This window comes from Pinus tabuliformis, chromosome 9 (assembly GCF_031772625.1).
Source record: "Pinus tabuliformis cultivar Carrire ecotype Pingquan chromosome 9, CPIR1, whole genome shotgun sequence".
In the NCBI taxonomy this organism is placed as follows: domain Eukaryota; kingdom Viridiplantae; phylum Streptophyta; class Pinopsida; order Pinales; family Pinaceae; genus Pinus; species Pinus tabuliformis.
In genome coordinates, this window is record NC_142307.1 from 1,724,631,532 (window position 1) to 1,724,654,422 (window position 22,891).

General features: G+C 35.3%; 1 pseudogene; it reads left to right on the top strand.

Annotated features, from left to right (window-relative positions):
• The first annotated feature begins 7,481 nt into the window (after positions 1-7,481).
• Positions 7,482-8,798, top strand: LOC149155596 (high mobility group B protein 15-like; annotated as a pseudogene).
• The last annotated feature ends 14,093 nt before the right edge of the window (positions 8,799-22,891 follow it).

Genomic DNA, 22,891 nt, shown 5'->3' on the forward strand with positions numbered 1-22,891 from the left:
AGTATGTTTTGAAGTAAATCTTGGAGAAGTATATGAAGCATTGTTGGAGTAGTATTGGAGACATCCTTGAAGCATTTTTGAAGTATTTTTGATGATAGCTTTCAAGTCTTATTGAAGAATATTTTGGAATACTTGAAGCAGTATTGAAGACACCATAAAGGATGGAAGCAAGTAGAGAGTGTTGGATCCCTAGAGGATTAGAGTCCTCATAATAGGTTGAAGCCTCATTGATACCAAGGTCAGAGCCTTGAAGGAGTTAGAATTTTATTATACATGTTGGAGACTAGTTGTTTGTAAGAGGATTGGAGTCCTCATAATTTTTATTAATAAAATTATTTTGTTGTTATACATCTTGTGTTTTGGTTTAATTAATGATCTTAACTAGCATAATATGAAAATTATAAAGAAATATTGATTCATCCCCCTCCCCCTCCTTATTTCCAAAAAATGGTATCAGAGCTAGTACCTTCAAGCATAACCTAACAGCTAGAATGTAGATCTTGTGAACACAAATGGAGTCAAGAAGGAAAGGCTTCAAACCTTTTGAAGATATCTCCTCCTCGGTCCTGAAATCATATGTAAATCATGTTGGAAAATCTCCATTGTTTGATGGAACAAATTATGTATTATGGAGCAACAAAATGAAGTTCTTTTTTATGGCTCTTGGCTGTGAAGTATGGGAATCAGTTGCTTCTAGGGACACAACTACAAATGAGTCAAAAGAATACAATACAAAAGTTATGGAAGCAATCTTGAGTGGTCTATCAGATTATGTAAAAGGCAAGGTGGGTCAATGTTCTTTAGCTAAAAGACTTTGGGAAAAACTACAAAAGCTCTATGAAGAATCTGGCTTTGTATCTGTTAAATCAGAACTAGAGCATGTGGAACAAGAGCACAAGGATGATCATGAATCAAAGGAAGTAGATGAAGGCATAAAAAACATGAAAGACAATGAAGATGGAAAAGAGAACTCTGAAGTAGAGGTTGAAGTAGACCTTAAAGCAAAACTTGTGGATGCCCTAATTAGATTGAAAAAAGGAAATAAAGACCTTAAGAAGAAGGTACAAGATGTTGAAAAAAGGAATCAAGATCTTTGACCATACAAAGGAAGAAGTTCTTAAAATAGGCTCCAAGAAGAATAAATATATAAGGACTTTAGCAAGCTTGAAGAAAAATTTCACCAACAAGAAAGTAGACATGAAGAAGAAGTCAACTCCCTAAAATTTCAGCTAGAAGAAGCAAAGAGAGCAAAAGAAGTAATGAATATCTAGCTAATAAAGAAAGAAGAAGATTGTGAGAGGTTTGAAGAAGAAATTTCTTCCTTGAGAAATGAAGTTGACAAGCTCAATAAGAACTTGAAAAGTTCTCAAGTATTAGATAACATCCTCAGTTTCCAAAGGTCACCATTTGACAAATCAGGTCTTGGTTATACAGGCGAGACTTCATGCAAAAATGATGAAATCATTCAGTGACCTAAAATATATGAGAGCCATATCCTTCAGAGATCTAGTCCCAGTAAAGGAATAAAAATGAATTTGGAAGAACAACTTCACCAAGAAGCTATGGAGATGACTTCATACAAAATGCAAGCAACAGTAAGGACCAAAAAATGGCTAAGCCTCCTCCAAGGAAGAACAACTTCAAAAGATTTTCAATAGAATGCTATTCATCCAAGTACATAAGGATTTTCTCTAGTTATTTTAATTCTTGCACTAATTTTGGTTATAAATATAGATATTGTAAAGCATACTGCAAGAATTATTGTAATGGTTATCATAAAAACCCTAGAAGGAATATTTCCATAAGACAAGACAATACCTATTAGAATTTAGTTACTCCACCATTCAGGTTCAATGTAGAATACTATCAATGTCACAACGTTGGTCATATAGCATGGGATTGCAGCAAGTACATAAGGATTTTCTCTAGTTATTTTAATTCTTGCACTAATTTTGGTTATAAATATAGATATTGTAAAGCATACTGCAAGAATTATTGTAATGGTTATCATAAAAACCCTAGAAGGAATATTTCCATAAGACAAGACAATGGCTATTAGAATTTAGTTACTCCACCATTCAGGTTCAATGTAGAATACTATCAATGTCACAACTTTGGTCATATAGCACGGGATTGCAGAAGTGGTATGAAGTGGGTTCCCAAGCAAATCAAAGAACAAAGGTTCTCAAAAGATCCCAACCAAGTTTGCAGAAGAAAACATGAGAATCCAAAAATACAAGAACATGAATTTATCCTAAATTGTTAAACTATCTTCAAGATTAAGTATTCCAAGGCAAAAGATGAAGTGGGTAGGTTGAAAACCCAAGAAAATAATGTTAAATACATTCATGCATTACACAAGGAGATATGTGCAGAGGATTTAAGAAAGCACAAGCTCATGGGGAGCACTGAGAAGCTGCAAAAAAAGGAAGAATCCCTTTACTATTGATGTCAAAGGGGGAGAATATGATAGGGGAAGTAGCATAATGATAGGGGGAGCGGAATATGAGGGGGAGTAGCACAATGACAGGGGAACAACATGATGATAGGAGTAACATATGAGCATATTGTTGCCATCAATAACAAAAGGGGATTTGGAAGAATTCTTGTTATTAATGTCAAAAGAGACATTAGCTCAAGGAGTTTAAGAGTGTAGAAGACTTAATGAACTTTCCAATGGGCATTTACTTGCCTTCTAAATCCTACTTATTGATAAGATATGATTTTTTTAAGTTTAGAAACCCATATTCCTATATCTCATCAATTTGTCCTACATGATCCTACATGAACTCAAGTCGTCCCTCTCCAAGAGACACGTCTATTCAAAATATAACCAAACAAGCATAAATAGAAATTATGATCTTCCATTTTATCTATACAACTTGGCCAAGACAAGAAGACAAAGGCTTCGATCTAAGCTGAAGTTCATAGCTCCTGAACTTGGTGGCAAAAAAGAAGAAATAGTTTGATTTGGATCTAGTTTTTGAGATTTTGGTTTTTGGTGAATCTTTATTTTTCTAAGATCATCTTATGATGGATTCATTGCCCTCCCTTGAATAAATTGTTGACCTTACAGAAAAGTAAGCTTTTGTAGCTCGTGGACCTCACAAAAAAATGACTTTTTGTAGCTCGTAGACTTTAGAGAAAGGGGACTTTCTATAGCTCACAGACATCAGAGAAAAATGACTTTCTATAGCTTGCGGACCGCAAAAAGGAAAATTTCTCTAGCTCGCAGAGCTCAGAGAAAGGTGACTTTTTATAGCTCGCAGATCTCCGAAAAGGTGACTGTATGTAGCTCGAAGAAAGGTGATTTTCTATCTTGGACCAAAATTAACTAGCCACTCATGGAGCAAACCTTATACACTTTTGGAGCATACTTTTGAGGATAGTACCTTTGCATCTTTTAGAGATTGGAATTGGTTCTTGAAGTTGATCCTTTGGAGCTTGTTGAAGCATTATTGAAGGCAATTTTGAAGGAGTATTGAAGACATTTTGAAGTATTCCTTGAGAAAACATGAAGAGCCTTGGAGACACTTTCTATGTTTTTTATGATGATGGCTTTGAATTGAACCAGACTTTGAAGTATCTTGGAGGTCATCTAGAAGCATTTGTTGAAGTAAATCTTGGAGCAGTATGTGAAGCATTGTTGGAGCAATATTGGAGACATCCTTGAAGCATTGTTGAAGAGATATTTCAAGTCTTGTTGAAGAAGCTTTTGGAAGACTTGAAGCAATAATGAATCCACCTTAAAGGATTGAAGCAAGTAGAGAGGGTTGGAGTCCTCATACAAGGTTGGAGCCTCGTAGGAAACCAAGTTGGAGCCTTGTAGGAAACAAAGTGGGAGCCTAGATTGTCTTTGAGGATTGGAGTCCTCATAAGAGGTTGGAGCCTCATTGAGACCAAAATTGGAGCCTTGAAAGAGTTAGAATTTTATTGTATAGGTTGGAGCCTGGTTGTTTGTAAGAGGATTGGAGTCCTCATCATTTTTATTAATAAAATTATTTGTTTCTTGTACATCTTGTGTTCTAGTTTAATGAATTATCTTAACTGGAATAATATAACAATTGTAAAGAAATATTGATTCACCCCCCACCCCTCTCAGTATTTCCAACATCATGTATGTACTTGGTTTTCTATTCGAGACATTGAATGTGATATATTGTGACATTAAAAGTGTGAAGAATCTTGTTGCATATACTAAGATGAAACATGTAGAACTTCATGTTCATTACTGGAGTCAATTTCTACATGATATTTTTGTGAGTTTGGTTTATTTTGGGATAAATGATAGGGTTTTGATATCTTTGTAAAGCCCTTATTAGAAGATGTGTTTTAGAAACTTTGGGCCATGCATGGGCTTCAAGGAGTTGCAATTATCTGGGTGTGAAGTAATTTCACCTTCTAAATCTGCAAAAGATTGTGCTAATGTGGGAGTGTTGGAACAACAAGTTAAGTAGGTTCGTCACACCTTTGGTTCTAAGTGGGCCCTATTTATTTTGCTAAATTTGCTTATGGCTTGCATTTAATCTCAATCATTTTTTTAATAATGTGCCATTTAGGAGGATATCTCTACCACTAAATTTATTTGTGACTTACCCCAAGCCTTAACACATTTTTAATAGTATGTCATTCAAGTAGAGTATCTATTTCACTAAAATTGATCATGAGTTGTTCCTAGCTTTAACCCCATTTCAACATTATTCCATTCATCAAAAGATAGCTTCACCCACGTTTCTTATGAATATGAGCAACGCCAATATTTTTTAGCAATGCACCATTCATGTGGGAGCATTTATTTAGCTAAATTTTCGTATGACTTACACTTAGCATTTTTTTTTATTAAAATGATGTTGAGGGATACCTATATTGTGAAAGTTTCTTCTGACTTGTCTTTTTTAATAATGTGTTATTTAGAAGGGATATCTATATTGGTAAATTTTCTTGTGACTTACCCCTAGTCTCGACTTCTTTTAAATAATGTGACATTCAAGTGAGGTATCAGTTTTGCTAAATTTAGTTATAACTTGCACTCAACATCAACATTTATTTTAATAATGTGCATTTTTGAGTTGACATGGTTTGACAAGATGGTTGGGAGGTAGGTCATGCACTATCCCCACTAGGGTTCAAATACTCGATGAGACTTTGGGTCGTTGTGATAAGGCTATAACGGTAGATGGATGCCTTGGCCCTTGCTAAGTCATAAGTTATTAGTATATGTGGTTTGTAGGTTGTTTAATATACTCCCAGGCCTAGCCATGATCACCCTAACAAGTTACCAATTCTCATATTAAAAAATTAAAATAAAAAATATATGTAATTTTGGTAAAGGTATGTCACGAATACCCTTATTTAAAAGAAAAAGGCTATACACAATTTTGACGAAGGTGTCCATTTAATAATTTATTGGTTACTTGCATCTACCCTTAATTTTGTTTAACCATGTATCATTTAAATAAAATAACTATTTTACTGAAGTGGGGATGCTCACTAACACATCCCCAAGTAAGACAACTACAATTAATAGATCTTATGCAAATTCTTCTTTTTGTTTTTCTTTTTCTAGTGATATTATGTATGACCAACCTATGTATAGCAAGTCACTAAGCAGAAAAAGTCTTCACAACTTTAAAATTTTAAAGTTAAGTCTCTAATCCAATTTCCCACTAAACAAACGAAAACCAGTATGCATATAATTTCTATAATAATATAAAATTCCTTATTTAGAAGTAAAATAAAATCACTATTTTACTAAGTTCACCCCTAACTTACTTAATATGTCCTTTCTTTTTAAATATATTATTTACGCAAAACAAATAAATTACAATTTTTTTAAATATTATTTAAACAAGGGTGGCTGCATGGCAGCTAGTCCCTGCATTGGGGATTTTGTTAGAAAAGTTAGGAAGCGTCTCATGTAGGGGATTTTGTTAGAAAATTTAGGAAGCGTCTCATGTTCATAGTGCTGGCAGTGTTGTTAAATCGTGGGCAAAGCCGAACTTGGAAAACTCTGATGTGATATGCAAAGCCTTGAAGTTGCGAAGCTTGAAGATGCATCAAATTGAGGGCGAGGTGTTCTACTAACTCTGTTTTTGTGTTATTGACTGTACATGTAAGGATGCATTGAATCTAGATTGTATATTAGTGGCATTGAATAGGGACACTAGCACAAACCCAATTATGGCTGACCTATCAAACTGTGGAACTTGTGATGTACAAAGTCAAAATATCAAACCCTCAGACCCGGTTTTAAATAGGTTTGTGCTACTAGTAATCCTATAAGGTCCCAAGTAAACAACAAAACGAAGATATATCACTGTTGAGCCAAGGCCATACAATTTTTGCCCCTTGTGTAAATGTGTGATTTGAACAAAACAAATGTTAGATAATATTGTTAATCGTAGATGTGCAGGGCATAAGGAACATGTCATCTTGAGGAGTCTTTCCGGAGAGACTATTGTTCCTGACGTCCAAAATAGCAAGATGAGGGAGGTCTGTAAGAGTTGTCGGTATGGGCGCAAAAAGTGAGTTGAAGCTGAGGTCCAGCCTTGTCAACGAGGTTAGCACTTCCCCTGCAAAGTCAACAAAAAACTAGAAACAGAACAAGGCTGCAACCATGGCCTTGATTTTCATTTCATCATATTTGACATGAGATACGGGTTGCAAGCGTGGACCGAAGACTGCAATCTTTCAGTAATTAAATTTGCAATGAATGCTAGCTTGCAAGAATTAGACTCCCTTATATACAAAGAAGTAAATTTGTAAAGCTTGACAACTTCAAGATTACTTGTTACCCTTTTGAAAACATACTGATCTGATTCTAACATCTTATCTTCACAACCAAAAATGTAAGAAAAGCTAAGAAACATAGTTAAAAAAGCATACACACACAGATAACCTCGATACACATTAATGGTTAATTGATAATTGAACAATCCAACACAAAAGGCTTAAAATTCAAGCAGGCACATTAGCATTAGCAGTCACCTCCAGTAATTACAATATCTGCAGTTGAAAATTTTGAATTTTCTGATGAAAAGAATGAATGAGGTATCCCAAGCATTAACCTTATACAAACAGGTATAACCCCCACAACTGAGTTCAACTGGTTGAAATAAAATTGAGATACTATTTCTTGGGGAATGGCATATGCATGGGTGGCCTTTTACAAACCTGACATCAGAGATTATACTGATAACATTATTGCTATTTCATGATCCTTGATGCCGCAACTAGTTGGCATCATAGGGCCATACAAAGTAAATGCAACCTGATAAAACCAAATACCCTGCAATGTAAATGTAATGCCACCTAATAAATCTACCACAAAGCTCTTGGGAAATGTTGCTGCCAATACTGCTGAAATAATACAGAGACCCACAAGCAGCACGAGAATTTGGTGATAGCGGCCTTCAAGACTAGCATGGCTTGTAGAATGAAAGTTAAACAGGAGATACTCTGCAAAAAATGCCATTGCGGCAATGATCTCCAGCACTCCATGTGGGAGAGGCAAGTACCTGTTACAAAACATGGCCATCTCGATTAAAACACAACAGTAGAAAAACAAAAGCACTAGTAACTGCAATCTAATCTGACAAGCATAACAGAAACAAACAATACTGAGAATAGCCCTAGTGATTATAGATTCAGCTTTGTTACTCATGTCTTCTTGTTTCCTACCACATGTGTTGAAGGTATCCTAATATTTTATGTTGTATTTTTCAGCTGCTTTGCCTGCTCCAAGTCCTGTGTCTCACTAGAAGAATATTAATGAACCTGCCATTACACCCTCTGTTGAATCTAAACCTCCGCTTAAGACAAGAAAGAGAGGTTTCCACTTGACCTCAGCACCATCATTCTTCAACAGAATTTGAAGTGCTCTCTGACTTGATAACTTGATCTTGCAATTTGTTAGGTATGCTTGTTAGATTAACTATGCTTGATCCTTGACTTGGTGATATCTGCTAAGATATCCTTCCTTTTTCTTTATTGGCAGTTGATCCTATGTCATCCATGGGTCATCCCGTGACTGGAGTTATTGATGGGAAATTTGAGAATGCTTATCTTATCACTGTGATGGTTGGTTCAGAGAAATTAAGAGGGGTTTTGTATGAGATGCCGGCAGGGTTTTCTGGAGAAAAATTTTTGCAAGCACCTAGTTGCATGAACAATTCTGATAATGGGGATACAGCTTCAGGGGTTCCTCCTCGTCGACATCGTAGGAGGAAGGATGAAATGAAAAAGAGGGATCACGACCATCCTAAGCCAAATAGGAGTGGTTACAATTTTTTCTTTGTTGAGCAACATACAAAATTGAAAGCATTGCATCCGGGCAAGGATAGGGAGATCAGCAAAATGATTGGAGACTCGTGGAATAAACTGACTGATGAAGCGAAAGCTGTAAGATACAAGTGAATTTCGTTTTTGTGGCTATTTAGTTAGTCTTCATTGTTGCCGGTAACAAACTAAAAATAAAATGAGTTTTGTCTTTCTCAGTATGTTGTGCTGACAATCTCTGATAGATGCAGGTTTACCAGGAGCTTGGATTGAAGGATAAAGAAAGGTACAAAAGTGAAATGGAAGAATACAGAGAGAGACAAAAAGTGCTTTCCCAGGACAAGGGAATATTAGTTTCTAGAAATGAAGGCTCAAATCAAGGGCTCGAAAATCATACCGAAGTGCAGACTCAAGACCGAGGAGTGCCACTTACAACAAATGAACGTTCAAATCAAGCACTGGATAATAATTCTGACCTGTTAAATAACCAACAACATATGCACCTAAAATTGAAATACTAGGCTTGGGAGCAAGCCAGAAATATTACAATAATAAAACTAACAGATGTAGGTGGCTGCTAGCAAACATACTGAAACACTTAATAGAATGGAAGCGGCAGCTTCAGAGACATCCCAAATCCAATCTGAGGAAAATGGTCAGATGTTGAACAAGAAATCAGGGAATTTAAAATAGATGAAAACACCCTGCTTTCTATGATACCCGACTCTTCCAATCTGAGTCAACCCTACTCTTTAAGAAAACCAAGCGAAGCCAGCTCTTCTGAGTTTGCCTTGAACTCACAATTCAACAGAAGTGAGATTGACTCAGCAAGTTCCACTTGCACATATCACAAGTGACCCGTGATCATCTGTCCATAAATACATAGGAAAGCAAACAGTATTTTTGCTTGTTTTTCGCAAAATTTCACAACGAACAATCGTCAGGCCTGTCAGATATCTAGAACCTATGGTGTTTTGTACCAAGTAGTATGACCTATATTAACGACTTTTTTTCGAGTTATTTCTGGATTCAAAGTCTTGTAATCTTGCCTACCGTTATGCACAGAAAAGGGGTTTAGATTTGAGAACCCCATTTGTGACATTTAATGAAGTTCAGCCATGTAAACGCCCCAATAGACCTAGGCAATACACAACATGGGTAGGACCTGACTTCTGTTCAAGGAAGGCAAAGACGAACTAATCTCCTCGCCCTTGATTGGAAGATGTTATTTGGAGTGTCCCAGTTCACTGGAACCACTCTGACCAAAATCATAGCTGGATGAACCAGAATGACAAAGAGTTCCTAACTGGCTCAGTACCCAAGAAACTGCCAGAAAATTTCCACTGCCTAATAACGACAGAGTTGATAAAGCTAACTGAAAATCAAACTAAAAATTATGCAGTAGCACCACCACATGAATTAGCTTCCAATTTAGACCAAAACTACTTGTCAAAGAAAGCCTACCCTTATATCAAGGACATGGGCTTATTCAAGGTGTGATGCATCAACTCTTCATGTTTGTCTTTGTAAAAGTGCATTGGGTGCATTGAATTTGCACAATCCAACCCAAACCCATGTCTGATATTCACCTTCGAGGTTGTGAACCTTGAGGATATATCCATAGGCATCAACTTATGAGCTTCATAGCCTCAAAGGTGCATGCCAGACCCGGGTTTTGATGAGCCTGTGCTAATTTATACAAATTTGGAGCTGGTGAAGCTCCAGGATGAAGCATTACTCCATGCTTATTAGGCACCCATGTTTTCACTAACAACCCAAAACCACCTCTCAGCAACCAAAGGATCAAAGTCGCTCATAGAAAGACAGTCGATAAATTAGAATTATTAAACATGAAATTAACTATTGAATGCAAGCACTACTTACTTGAAATTGTCTCGTCCAATGAATCAGAAATGCAATCCCTGTGGTCTCGACCACCACCCATCTTTGTAATTGGGTTTCTCTGCACCTAATGGACTACAAATAATCAGAATTTTGATATAAAAAAGGACTAAACATACCAGTGTCCATGGACATTCTGCAAATGTTGTGGCACTTTCTTTCTGAACTCCTTAATGAACATCAGGGTTAGATTTTTAAGACATTGGGCTTCGTCGTAATGCTATCTAAATGTAGAATTACAATTTTCAAGACGAATTACTAATCTTCTATAACTATTTTAGTTACCAAATGAGAGTAAACTTGGGCCTGAATAAGGATTAGGTATCTGATTTTGGTTTGAAGTATTTCCTCTGCATCCCATCTTGAGAGGTCCTAAGAGGCTCTTTGTTATTACTGCATCTACACTGGACTTCAACGTGGAAGTTGCATTGACTTTCTATTCCTCAAAAACCTTAATGTGCCACCAAGTTTCTGAAACCCCTAACCAACCTGCATTTCCTGTGTTTTCACTTTTAATTAAACCATAACCCAGGCAAATGTAAAGAGTATAACCTCCAGATTGTTAGACTCTCGGCCTTTTGCAATCCTAAAAACATAACATTCGTAAGGGCAGAAAGACTACAAGGAAATGTAAACATATAAATTGGGAAGAAGACACTCTAATATGATATTAGAATTGCATTTGAACATTCTCCAATTGTGTACTAATTATATTGAAAGTATTCAAGATCGTTGTAAAGAACACTGAGCTGTTACATGTACTGTTAAACTACCCCAAATTTTGCAAAAAAGTGAAAGAAATGGGGAAGAGAAAAACAGGCAAGTAAAAAGAATCATTATGTTGTACTGTAAATACAGCATAGAAGTCAATGGTACCTCGTGAGGGATTAGTGCGGTTGGAATAACCCTGCCAGAACAAAACGGCGATATGTTTAGGGTTAATGGAATAAATTAATTATTGAAAACGAAGTAAACACAGATAACCACATTATCTCGTCATTACAGGAGATGCCAATTTTTGTCAGTTCAGCAACATCAATGCTATTGTAAAAATTAATTTTACTCCTAGGAACCAGAATTGAAACAGATAACACTGTAATGATCTGGATAGCCATAGGCCCCTTCTTATGAAAGGGCAGAAAGATCAGAAGAACTAAACCCAACAAGCAATTTATCTCTTACCCAAGAACATGGCAGCCACCATCATGAACAGTCCGAGAGACCAATCCCATGAGCCCCACGCTCCCCCCACCATAGACCAGGTCAATTTTTCGCCCCACCTGCACCATATGGGCATGAAACCACTTGAATCCCACAAACATGCAGAATGCAAATTCCAATTCCAGCACACACAGAAAACAGCAAACTCAGCATATTTAAAGCCCTGCAACAATATAACTCATGACTACTGTCAAAATTCTATTAGAGAATTCATAAGCCCAATTTTCCTTTAATCAAGCAAATGCTCCATGGCACAATATGCAGCAGCTTCAGAGACATCCCAAATCCAATCTGAGGAAAATGGTCAGATGTTGAACAAGAAATCAGGGAATTTAAAATAGATGAAAACACCCTGCTTTCTGTGATAAACGGGCAAACGCAAATCGATTAGTTTCGCAAAAATACCTGATCAGATGCAAGACACACCAGAGAGGAAACTATGGCGTATGATGAAATCCCTTGCAGCTTTTAAACTCGATCAATTGAGAAACGACAATGCACCATGAAATTTCAAATTTAAAATAAAAATAAGAAAATCAATCGATTTCAATAAAAATAAAAATGAAAATCGTAACATTTATCCACCTTGTGGGCCCTACATGAGGGCCATGTGCCTAACACCTCTCTCTCCATAGCATAACATGCAAGCTTACACCTCTGTCTCTTTAACATAGCATGCAAGCTCTAAAGCAGGTCACCTAAGGTTGCATCAGGCTAACATCTGTGATCAGGCAGATTGAAACCCGAGCAGGAAGATTGAAACCCGAGAAGGGTTAAAATGGCGATATAGCATGGATATAGCATGATTCAAGATATGCTTGCATACAGTTACAGAACCCCCACTATCATCCGAAAACGTGAAAATCGCAGAAGGATGCTCTTGGGGAAGGCGGACTATCGCTCTGCGTCAATGCTTAGAAATTTCTCCGTCGTTGCGTGGATTTGATCCGCTCGCAGTCTGCCTTCCAATGCTTAGAAATTTCTCTGTCGTTGGGTGGATTTGATCCACTCGCAGTCTGCCTCTAATAATGCGTAGGGATGTGCAAAGCGTCGTTCTACGCTCAAGCGGAAAAGTTCCAGGTGCACGCGTTTCCCTCGCTCCATGCTTAGAAATTTCTCTGTGGTTGATTGAAACCCGAGCAGGAAGATTGAAACCCGAGAAGGGTTAAAATGGCGATATAGCGTGATTCAATGCTTAGAAATTTCTCTGTGGTTGGGTGGATTTGATCCGCTCGCAGTCTGCCTCAGATAATGCGTAGGGATGTGCAAAGCGTCATTCTACGCCCAGGCGGAAAAGTTCCAGGTGCACGCGTTTCCCTCGCTCCCGCTCCGTGGAATGGGTAACAAATGTTAGGTGCTCGTGACAGCGACGGGGGTATGGATTGATACGTTCCATATCGATCGAGCATTCCTGGAATAGGCGTCAACTGGAAGATCAAAGTGGTGTTCCTTCTTCAGCTTTTGTCTCTCAAGCGTCCTAGTATACTAAGAACTAGTTCACCTGTGTCGGTTTGAGGTTCGGGTTACTACGCCCTCACAATGCTTCGTTTTTTTGGAAGATCTTGTTCGGTGGGAGATCCTATGGGTCAAAGGTGTCCATGCCATTCTGCGTCCTGATACCTGCAGGCATGTGCATCTTCCCATGCATCCAATGATTCTTCTCGGCATTTCCATTCCGCCCTCTTGCTTTCTGTAGATTGTATATTTTTTGCAGGCCGTGCAGGGATTCTGTTCGGTGGGAGATCCTATGGGTCAAAGGTGTCCCTGCCATTAGTGCTCTTCTGCGTCCTGATCCTTGAAGGCATGTGCATCCTCCCATGCATCCAATGATTCTTCTCGGCATTTCCATTCCGCCCTCCTGCTTTCTGTAGATTGTATATTTTTTGCAGGCCATGCAGGGATTCTTTTGCCTCCAGTGGTCTGGTGTCCGGGGTTGCTGAATTGCTGAAGAACATCATGGTTCCGGGTATTCAACTAGCAATCTTTTGTCTCTGTTTTTATCCCTAGTATTCAACCAGCATACCAGCAATGTCATGTATCTGTTTTTATTCACAGCAATCTCATGTATCTGTTTTTATTCCTGTTTTTATTCAACTAGCGATCTCATGTCTCCTCCCTACCCTTCGGTTCTCCCCTCAGCAACATCTGTTCTGTAGACACCACAGCAACATGCAGAGCATCTGTTCTATAGACACCACAGCAGCATGCAGAGTGACACATTGCAACAGTGGCAATTTCAGAGGCAATTTGCTGGCAACTTCAAAGAAAGCCCATCGGTCCTGCATAAACAATATCAGGGAGCTAGCAGTTACTGCTAGATTAATGTTAGCATTAATCAACAGCTCCGAAAAATGAATGAGAAAGAACCAGACAAATGCGAGATAATATATGATTTCAGCGCCTCTGCCTCGGGAAGAGGCCAAATAAGACCATAAATCACTATGAACTAAAAAACTTTGTTTATACTCAATAAACAGGATTTATGAACTAAAAAACTTTGTTTATACTCAATAAACAGGCGCGTTCAAGCAGGTGAACTAATGTTAATGTTAAGTACATCGTTTCCGATACGATGTACTATAGTCCCTGGCCATTGCCAGATAGCAGGGACTAATAACACAACGTGAAAACAACACTTTAACAACAATCCAATATTTAATTACTTTGCCATTAAATCAAAAACCCATTTACATTATAAATACTAAATTCACCCATAACTTACTTAATATTTCTTTTCTTTTTAAATATATTATTTGCGCAAAACAAGTAAATTACAATTTTTTTAAATATTATTTAAATAACACAACGTGAAAACAACCCTTTAACAACAATCCAATATTTAATTACTTTACCATTAAATCAAAAACCCATTTACATTATAAATACATTTCAAAATTCACTTAACTTGCTTTCACTTTATTATCGATCTCATGCATTTGAATGCTAAATTGTACATAAAATAGATGAAAAAAGGGTCTATTTTTATTTTCATATCAATCCCACATGCTTCCATGATTAAAATCATGGAAATCATGGAGCAATCCTTTGAATGACACTTTAAACTTTTCATATGAAATATATGTGTCTCATTCGCTTTAAATAATAGCACATTTTTATGTTAATTTTCCGAAGATGAGATCATTTTGATGAGATATTAAATTTTTTTTATGTAGGTTGTTTTGTTGGATATTTTTAATGGAAGGATATTAAATTTAAAAATTTAAGTGTAAGACTTATTACATTCAAGAAGGGGCCACTATTACTTCATCCTTTTTGTTTTGCTTTGGGCCAAACTCCTCTTTAACTCAAAAGGAGGTTATACTTGTAGATTTTAGGGATGAAATGGTTAGGGTAAGCTAAGTAAAGATATTTTTTGGAAGATTCTAATTGTACTTCTATTATTTAATAGATAAAACAATTATAATTTAAGATGGATATGATTGTTATGGCTTGGGGTAGTTTCTAAGTTTAAGTTGAAAGGTAAATTTTCCAAACACACGAAATTTGTCAATTACTAGGAGAATGCATATCTCAGAAATAGTTTAAGATGAGTTTACAAGAAAAAAGGGTGACGAAAGATAGAATATCGGTACTTTAGCTTTCCAATATATTTTTGGGGGCATAGGGGGTCAAGGAACTGCACATTTGGAGAGAAATGAAATGGATTTAAGTTCAAAGACCATAATGTACTAGCTTGTATGCCCTAGAAATTTGACCTATGCATCCTTCAATTTTTAGAGATGGGATAAGTGAGCAAACTTGACTAAGGTCATCTCAAAAAGAGGTTGATGAGAGCTTCAAAGAGGCTTGAAGTAAATTTAGACTCAAATAATAGAGCATACTAACTAATCTACCTTAGATTCTTGGGCTAGGTACCTTGCAATTTTCAAGGATAAATAAAGGAAGGAGCTTAACCTAGGTTGCCTCAAATGAATTTGATCAAAATCTTGCTCAAGGAAAATAAAGAGATAAAAATGTCAACAAAACCATTATGAGTATTTAATAAAAACAAGTGCTACATAGTAGCTAGTCTCTGTCGCTTAGTTTAAATATATGTAATACATTTAATATAATGGAAAACCTTGTATCATGAGTTTGATTTAATAATGTCTCAAGGGTACCTACAGTGGTTTTAGTATCTAATTGCAAGTTTGATTTAATAATGTCTAAGGGAACCTAGAATGAATTTAGTATCTAATAGCAAATAAAAAACAAAGTTATACCAAATGTTTAAAAGAAGAATATCAAAGTGTTAGAAAAAAAGTTAATAAGTCATATAAAGAAGCATGTGAAGTAAAATTTAATATATTTATTTATGACATATAAAAAAATTTATATGTTTAATCAAAGGGAAGAAAGCCAAATTTTTATGCATATGGTTCAAAAATTCATTAATTAAACTTACCTTTTATTAATAAATATATTATCATATAAAATAAAACTTTACATATATATTCTTTAAATTTATTGTTTTTAGAAATAATTATGTTATTATTCATGTTTATTTTTTGAAATATGTTATTATTTAATTATAGGTATAAATTTATATGTAAATTTTGTTTAATGATTAGACAAAATCATTCAACTTTGCAATTTTTGAAAATGGGTTATTATATCTTAAATTGATAAACATTATAATAAATTCAAATTTTAATTGAATACTAATATAAATTATTAGTTAATTTAAAATCATAAGAACTGAAAAGTCAATTTATCACCATATTATCCCTGCTTTTGTCAAGAACCAGTGATAAAATAAATAAAGTCATGATAAATAAGTTGGCTCAAAACTATTTGAGTAAAAAAAAAAAATTTAATAAATAATTAATTACAATTTGTTTTACCGTTAGCACAGACAAATTGAAGGAAAATTAGCATAGGCAAATTTCTCGACAATTTGTATGGAAAAATCTCCAATGTAGTTGAAACTTTATAAATAATTGTACGTTCTCTCTACAAGTATATGAATTAATGTATATGTTTTATTGCCTCTATATTTTATTGAGTTGTCTCTTTCATTCTTTTTTATGGTAAGCTAATAGAGTAAAAAAACAATAAAGACATACAAGTTGAAATTAAATTAGTTAAATTAGTCTTGTATAAAGTTTGGTCCACTCTATATATCCTTCGAAATAATTTGTATTTCCCTAAGTGGTTTCCACCCTCAAATCCTCATGAGATTTCAATCAATGTGATGATGACAAAGCCCACCAAAATGAATTAGTCTACACTTCATGGATTTTGACCTTACAACTATTTAATATTAGAATTAGAATTATAAAAATTTAAATAGAGGAAATGACTTTTTAAGCTATAATCTTGCAATGCAATTTCAAGCAAAATTGTTATTCTTGTTGTTTAAAATGCACTTTTAAATGCATGAATGGGTTTAGCATCCTTAAAAACCCTTAAAACACTCTAACATTATAAATTAAACATATTAAACTTATGATCTTTAAAAATATTTACCACATTTAGCACAAAATTGACCCAAAAAAAAGCAAGAAAAAAATCATTTTGTTTATTATTTAGACTAAGCCATAATTAAATTATAAATATGATGTATACAAAATCTCATGTAAAGTTATTGATGAAATAAGTATATATATAATATGTATATTTATTATGATTTGATTAAATATATTGTAGAGTCGAATATACTTCTTCTAATTTAAAATGAAAGTTTATCTATAAATATTTAGAGAGTTTAAATTTTAAATTTTCATTTTTCTTCATTGAAGAACCAACATGATTTGGATAAGTTTTATCATAATTCAATGGTTTAAAATAATTAAATATATAGAAAAAAATATTTCCTATAAATAAAATAAAAGAAAATAGTTAAATTTTTATGTAGAATTTATTTATATTTTTTGTTAAAAAATTATATATCAATTAGACATTTAAATAAATTATAAATTCTGAAATGAGATCATGAAACATTTCAAAATATTAATAATAATTACATGTAAATCACCATTCCATAAAATATCCCTACTGCTTACTTTAAATAAAATATTTTGATGTTATGATGTGTTGTAAGAAGTGGTCCTAACAATGATAAAATTTTAAAATGAATTATATGAATATTTGTTTAACCCTCTTTCTTTATTGATTTTTTTTTTTAAATTGATGATTTAAGGGTTGCCCTATGATTCAAAGAATGTCTTAGCTAATAATTGTAAGTGTGTAATCAATTAGAAAAATCAAACAATGTTAAAAACTATTTATTAATTAACTTACAATCTACTCAAATCTCATTTTTATCTCAAGCTCATGATGTAGCAATAATAAGCTATGTCCAGCTAAAAAAAATGAGGGATATCTTCTCATCATGAGTGTGTGAACAATATTTTCATGGAGTCTAAATTTATAAAAGATCATTTGGACAGTAAAATAGTAATAACTCAAAGAATTAAGGTAGAGTAGATACTATGATATGATGTTAGGTGTATAAAAATTAAAAGTAAATTATAGAGATCAAAATTATATGGTTGATTAAGAAATCATATATATAATTTAAATTTTTTAATTAAAATTATAAAAATAAATATATACTCCGGAATCAATATATATCTACAATTATATCATATTCATATGAAAATTCTCTTCTTAAAAATATAATAAGATAAAATCCTAAGTTCATATGCTATCTTATTATTTGTGAAATTACAGAACTAATCCAATGTATACATATCTTCACTAAACACAGGAGTTTAGTTTTTGAGAATTTTCTACTATAAAGGTATCTATTAGTCAAGATTTTTCAATTCCTCTACATCATAAAAATATATTTATTTACAAAGGTAATTTTATCAAAATTACAAGAATTCAATACAAGAAATAAATATATATCAATACTTCAATGCAAACTGTCATTATATGGTTTATTATAACACAAACATATGAATGTGCTAAACAAGTTTCCAAGGTTGTTGTATGAAATGAAATGAAATGAGTGATTTGAATGACGTCCACGAAGTTGGGCAGCCTAAGGGACCCAGAGAATAACAACATTAATTCATCTTCATATTCGTTTCGATGTCGGATCTTCGGCTATGAGTCTTGACTAGAAGGCTAGCAATCTGATTGATCTTATCTTTGTCAAATATATGGTGCATGTTGTCAACCTTTAGATTGTTTTCATATTGAATGCGAATATCCTTATATGTTGCACACTCCATGACAAAGTGTCATTCCGTCTCCACCACACCCTTATCACAGAAAATGCAAGTTCTCTCTTCCCAAACTTCCTTGGGATCTTCCACCTGCCAGTCTCACATCTAAGGTGATGTGACCTTGTCCTCAACTGTGCCACTAGCACCCTTGTTTTTCCTTTAATAGCTGCTCCTAAATATGTTTTCTCACCATGGTCACAAGTTGGATTGAACTCTTTGATGTAGTATGTTTTTTTACGCCCATTGTGATTGGTCCACATGGCAGTCCTAAATTTTTCCATCACAATTTTTGTATTTCTTCATTGGTGCTAGGGCATTCATGCAGCTTGATATTCCACTTACTCAACCACTTTTTGTTTTGCTTCATCCAAGTTTTCTTCCTACGATCTAATCCCTCTTCCATAGCTATCTTGGGCCAACGTTGGTTATCCATGTTTCTAGTCTTATTTAAATAGCTTATTAACCTGGTTATCATCGTTGCCTCCAATGGAAAAGTGTCTGCTTCAGCCAAAAGGATTTCGTACAGGACTGTGGCTTTAACTTTGAGATTGCTAGTAATTAGATGTTTCTGTATTCTTTCTAACTGCCTCCAGCTGCAAGTTGACATGTTGCTTCCCCATACTTCACAACCGTAGAGAACAACTAGCGTAACCAACAAACCAAAAAGGGTTTTCTTGGTTTTCCAATCCCAAAGTCCAGCTTTTTGGTACCTATTTTGGAGTAGGTATGAAGCTCTCCATCCCCCCTGAATGCTTTTCAACCTACAAGTCTCCCAACTAAGCTTCTGGTGGACTTCAATCCCAAGATAATTGTATTATTTCACTATCTCCAGATGACTACCTTCGAAAAGAAAAGTGCTTGTTTTGTCTTTTATACTTTGAAGAGAAAATCATGATTTTGGTCTTGTTAATGTTCACTTGCATCCCAACCTCATGACAAAAGTTTTCCAAAGGCCTTTAAGTGTTCTCTTAATCTATGTGTTGTTTTTGAGATTAGGATAAGATCATATGTGTATAGAAGCAACTTTACCACATAGATTTCTAGATGAACCCCTTGTCCATCCGCTTTGCTTAACCATGTTTCCATCTTATCGATATATAAATCGAACAAAGTGGGGGATAGAGGACATCCTTGTATAACACCAATATCACTGCCAAAACATTCGTACAATCCTTCACTTGTAACCTGATTTTAGCTCTAACCTTCTCATAAAGTCTATGAACTGTTGTCTATACTCATCTGGGATACCCAACTCTTCCATCTTGCTCCATAGTTTGTCTCTAGGCACTGTGTCAAAGGCATTCCTGAAGTCCAAAAAACAACAATAATTTGTTTAATATTGCTTGTCCCAAAATTTCTCTATCAAATGTCTAAGGGTGACACAGTGGTCAATGGTAGAGTGTCTAGGTCTAAAGCTTGCTTGTCCTTTTGCCCTTTTTCCCTTACTTTCTGCCCAACTGTTGATTCTTCACTTTATCATGCTCCCAAAAATCTTTCCCATGAGGGGGTTGACCATAATAGTGTGGTAGTTAGAGGGGTTATTGATATCTCCACTCTTAAAGAGAGGAATGACCACACTAGTAGTCCACTCTCCCGGAAAGTCATCTTGGATGATCCCATTGAAAATTCCTTTTAAATGAGGAGCAAGGAGCTCAACTCCCCATTTTAGGAATTTAACTTTAATCTCATCTATGTCCTCTACTTTACTGCTTGCTAAATTCTTTATTCTCTTCTTGATATCATCCTCTATGAATAGTTCCACTGAAATGTTCACTATGGGGGGAGTATCTTTCTCATGCACCCGCTCATAGAGGAGCCTCGCATAGTCCAACCATTGGCCACCTGTAATATTGTTTTCAGTGTGCTTTCTCCTTTGTTGTAGCTCTTTCCAAAATCCCTTGGAGTTATGCTTTCCAAGAGAGATTAACTTCTTTCTTCTTCGATTTACATATTCTTTTCTTTAAAATACTATTTTTTCATATGTCTTATTGTTTTCTTTGCTCCACTTTCTCTCTTTTAGATATATCCTGGATACCTTACATTCTTCATTATACCATAGGTTTTCCAGAAAAATACTTGCAGTTCCCCTCTTAAGGTGAGACCTTTTGCATGCATTTAAAGCCCTGTGAATTGCTGGGATCAATGAACTGCAATGAACGTGACAACTTGCCTCATTGGTTGTCTTATCTATAATATGGGTTGCCAGACTGATTTAAGACTTCTTTGGATTCTAAGGTTGGGGACAGACCATGTATCAATTGGTACAATCTTCATCTATACGTAAATGTCAAACTCTGTTTTATGCGTCGAAGCTTCTTAAGGAAAATGTTGTTAAATGTACCCACTAACACTTGGCTTCATATTCAGACTTTGATTGCGTTTTGGGCAATGCTTACTTTTCATTAATTCGGCAAGTATCATGTTTTCAATTCGGCTTGGGCTTGTTAAAATTTTGGTGCACAAATGATGTTGTTTTCTTTCTTTCATTCTTTATGTTCTCGTTTTATTTCAATTTTTTTCGTATATGTTACTTTTTCACTTATTTTTTTCAGGACGAAAAAGCTAGATATTGTATTATATGATAGATATAAACATTTACATCTGAAAATGACCCATAGGTCAGGATCAAAAAGATAAAGCATGGATGCATATTCCAGAAAAATAAAAGCTTCCTGCCAGGGCTGACAGTTCAAAAGAGATACCCATCTATACAGAGAAACATAGATCATAGCAGTCGCATATTCGACCAGCTGCAGAAATCCAAAAACATGGACGAACATAGAAAGAAGAATCTGCTGGATCAATAAGCAGCAACATAGGAACATAATGAGTCAAGGAGAAGCCTGTGAGACAAGCATTCACAACTAGAAATCAGGGAGAGAAAATTCTTGGATAAAAAAGATTTCCCCTTCAGAAAAGACCTGCAAAAACCAAAAACCTGGAGCTGATTGAAGACCCATTTTTGACAGAGAGTCAGCCTGAAAATTTTTATCCCTACTGATATGGTGAATTGATCCTCTAGCCAAACATCCCCAAAAGAACCTGATCCTATCCAACCAGCCAACAAGGTGAGGCTTTAAGATATGATTTTTCCTTGAAACGAAATCCACCATAACTTTTGAATCTCCAAAAACTGTCACATCCTGAATATCAAGGAAGAGACAAAATTTTAGTAGGCCAGCGAGAGCCATCGCCTCCGCTTTGCTGTTGGAGCCTTTCCCCCCATTCAAATGGATGGAAAAATGAATATTTTCTTTTACCATAATGAGGAATCCACAACCACAAGAGCCTTTCTGTTCGGCACCGTCGAAAAACGCCCTTGGAAACAATGAGAGTTCCTTTGATAGATCTGAACAATCATCCTTTTTTTGCTTGAGAGGCTTCTACGGAAGACCTTCAAAGGTAGCGACGATATTAAAGAATATTTTCAAGAATGGAGATTTGATGCCATTGAAGATAGTATTGTTCCGCCACTTCCAAATGATCCATAGAGTAATAATAAAGATCCTTCTCCATGATTTGTTATGATCGTTGCACCAGAGAAAAGCTTCGGAAATTGAAGCGTGAGTCTTATGTTGAACTCCATAACAAATCTCCAAAGCCTGCCATAATTGTTGCGATTTTTTGCATTCAAAAAATAAGTGATCGTTATTTTCCCCCTCAGACCTACATATAGAACATAGACCGGGCCCGTGCCAGCCTCTCTTCATTAAATTTTCCCAGGTTAAATTCTTGTTGTGGAAAGTTAGCCAAGCGAAAAAAATCATTTTTGAAGGGCAACCATCCTTCCAGAAAATACAGGGGAAAACAGGATTGCGCGTGAGCAGCTTTGAGCCAATTAAATCTTGATATACATCTTTTACACGGACCATATTCATCTCTTTCGAAAGTTTCCAGATAAGATAATCAGATTCCACTTGGCGAAAAAAGCCACAGCTCCTAAGGCTCGACCTGATGCGTTCCCATTGAAGAGCGAGCGGATGAGGCATTTCCAGAACTTCAGCATCTTTCCACAGAGGGATGGAATCCTGCCAGCCAGCAATCAAACTGTCCCAAAAGAAAAGACCTCTTCTATGAAAGAATTTCAATAAAGATTCAGGCACATTTACCACCTCAGTGCCACTCAGGAACTGATCCTTTCCAATAAGGATCTTGCTGCCAGATTGAAAACGCCAAATTAAGTTCTTCAAAAAATAATTTTCTAACTTGCGAAAGCTAAGCCAAATTGAAGAACCATATGAGGCGCCGATCTTTCCTTTTCTGAACCAGAATGTTAAGTCCTTCCTGCCTAAGTATTTCTTCTGAATAATATT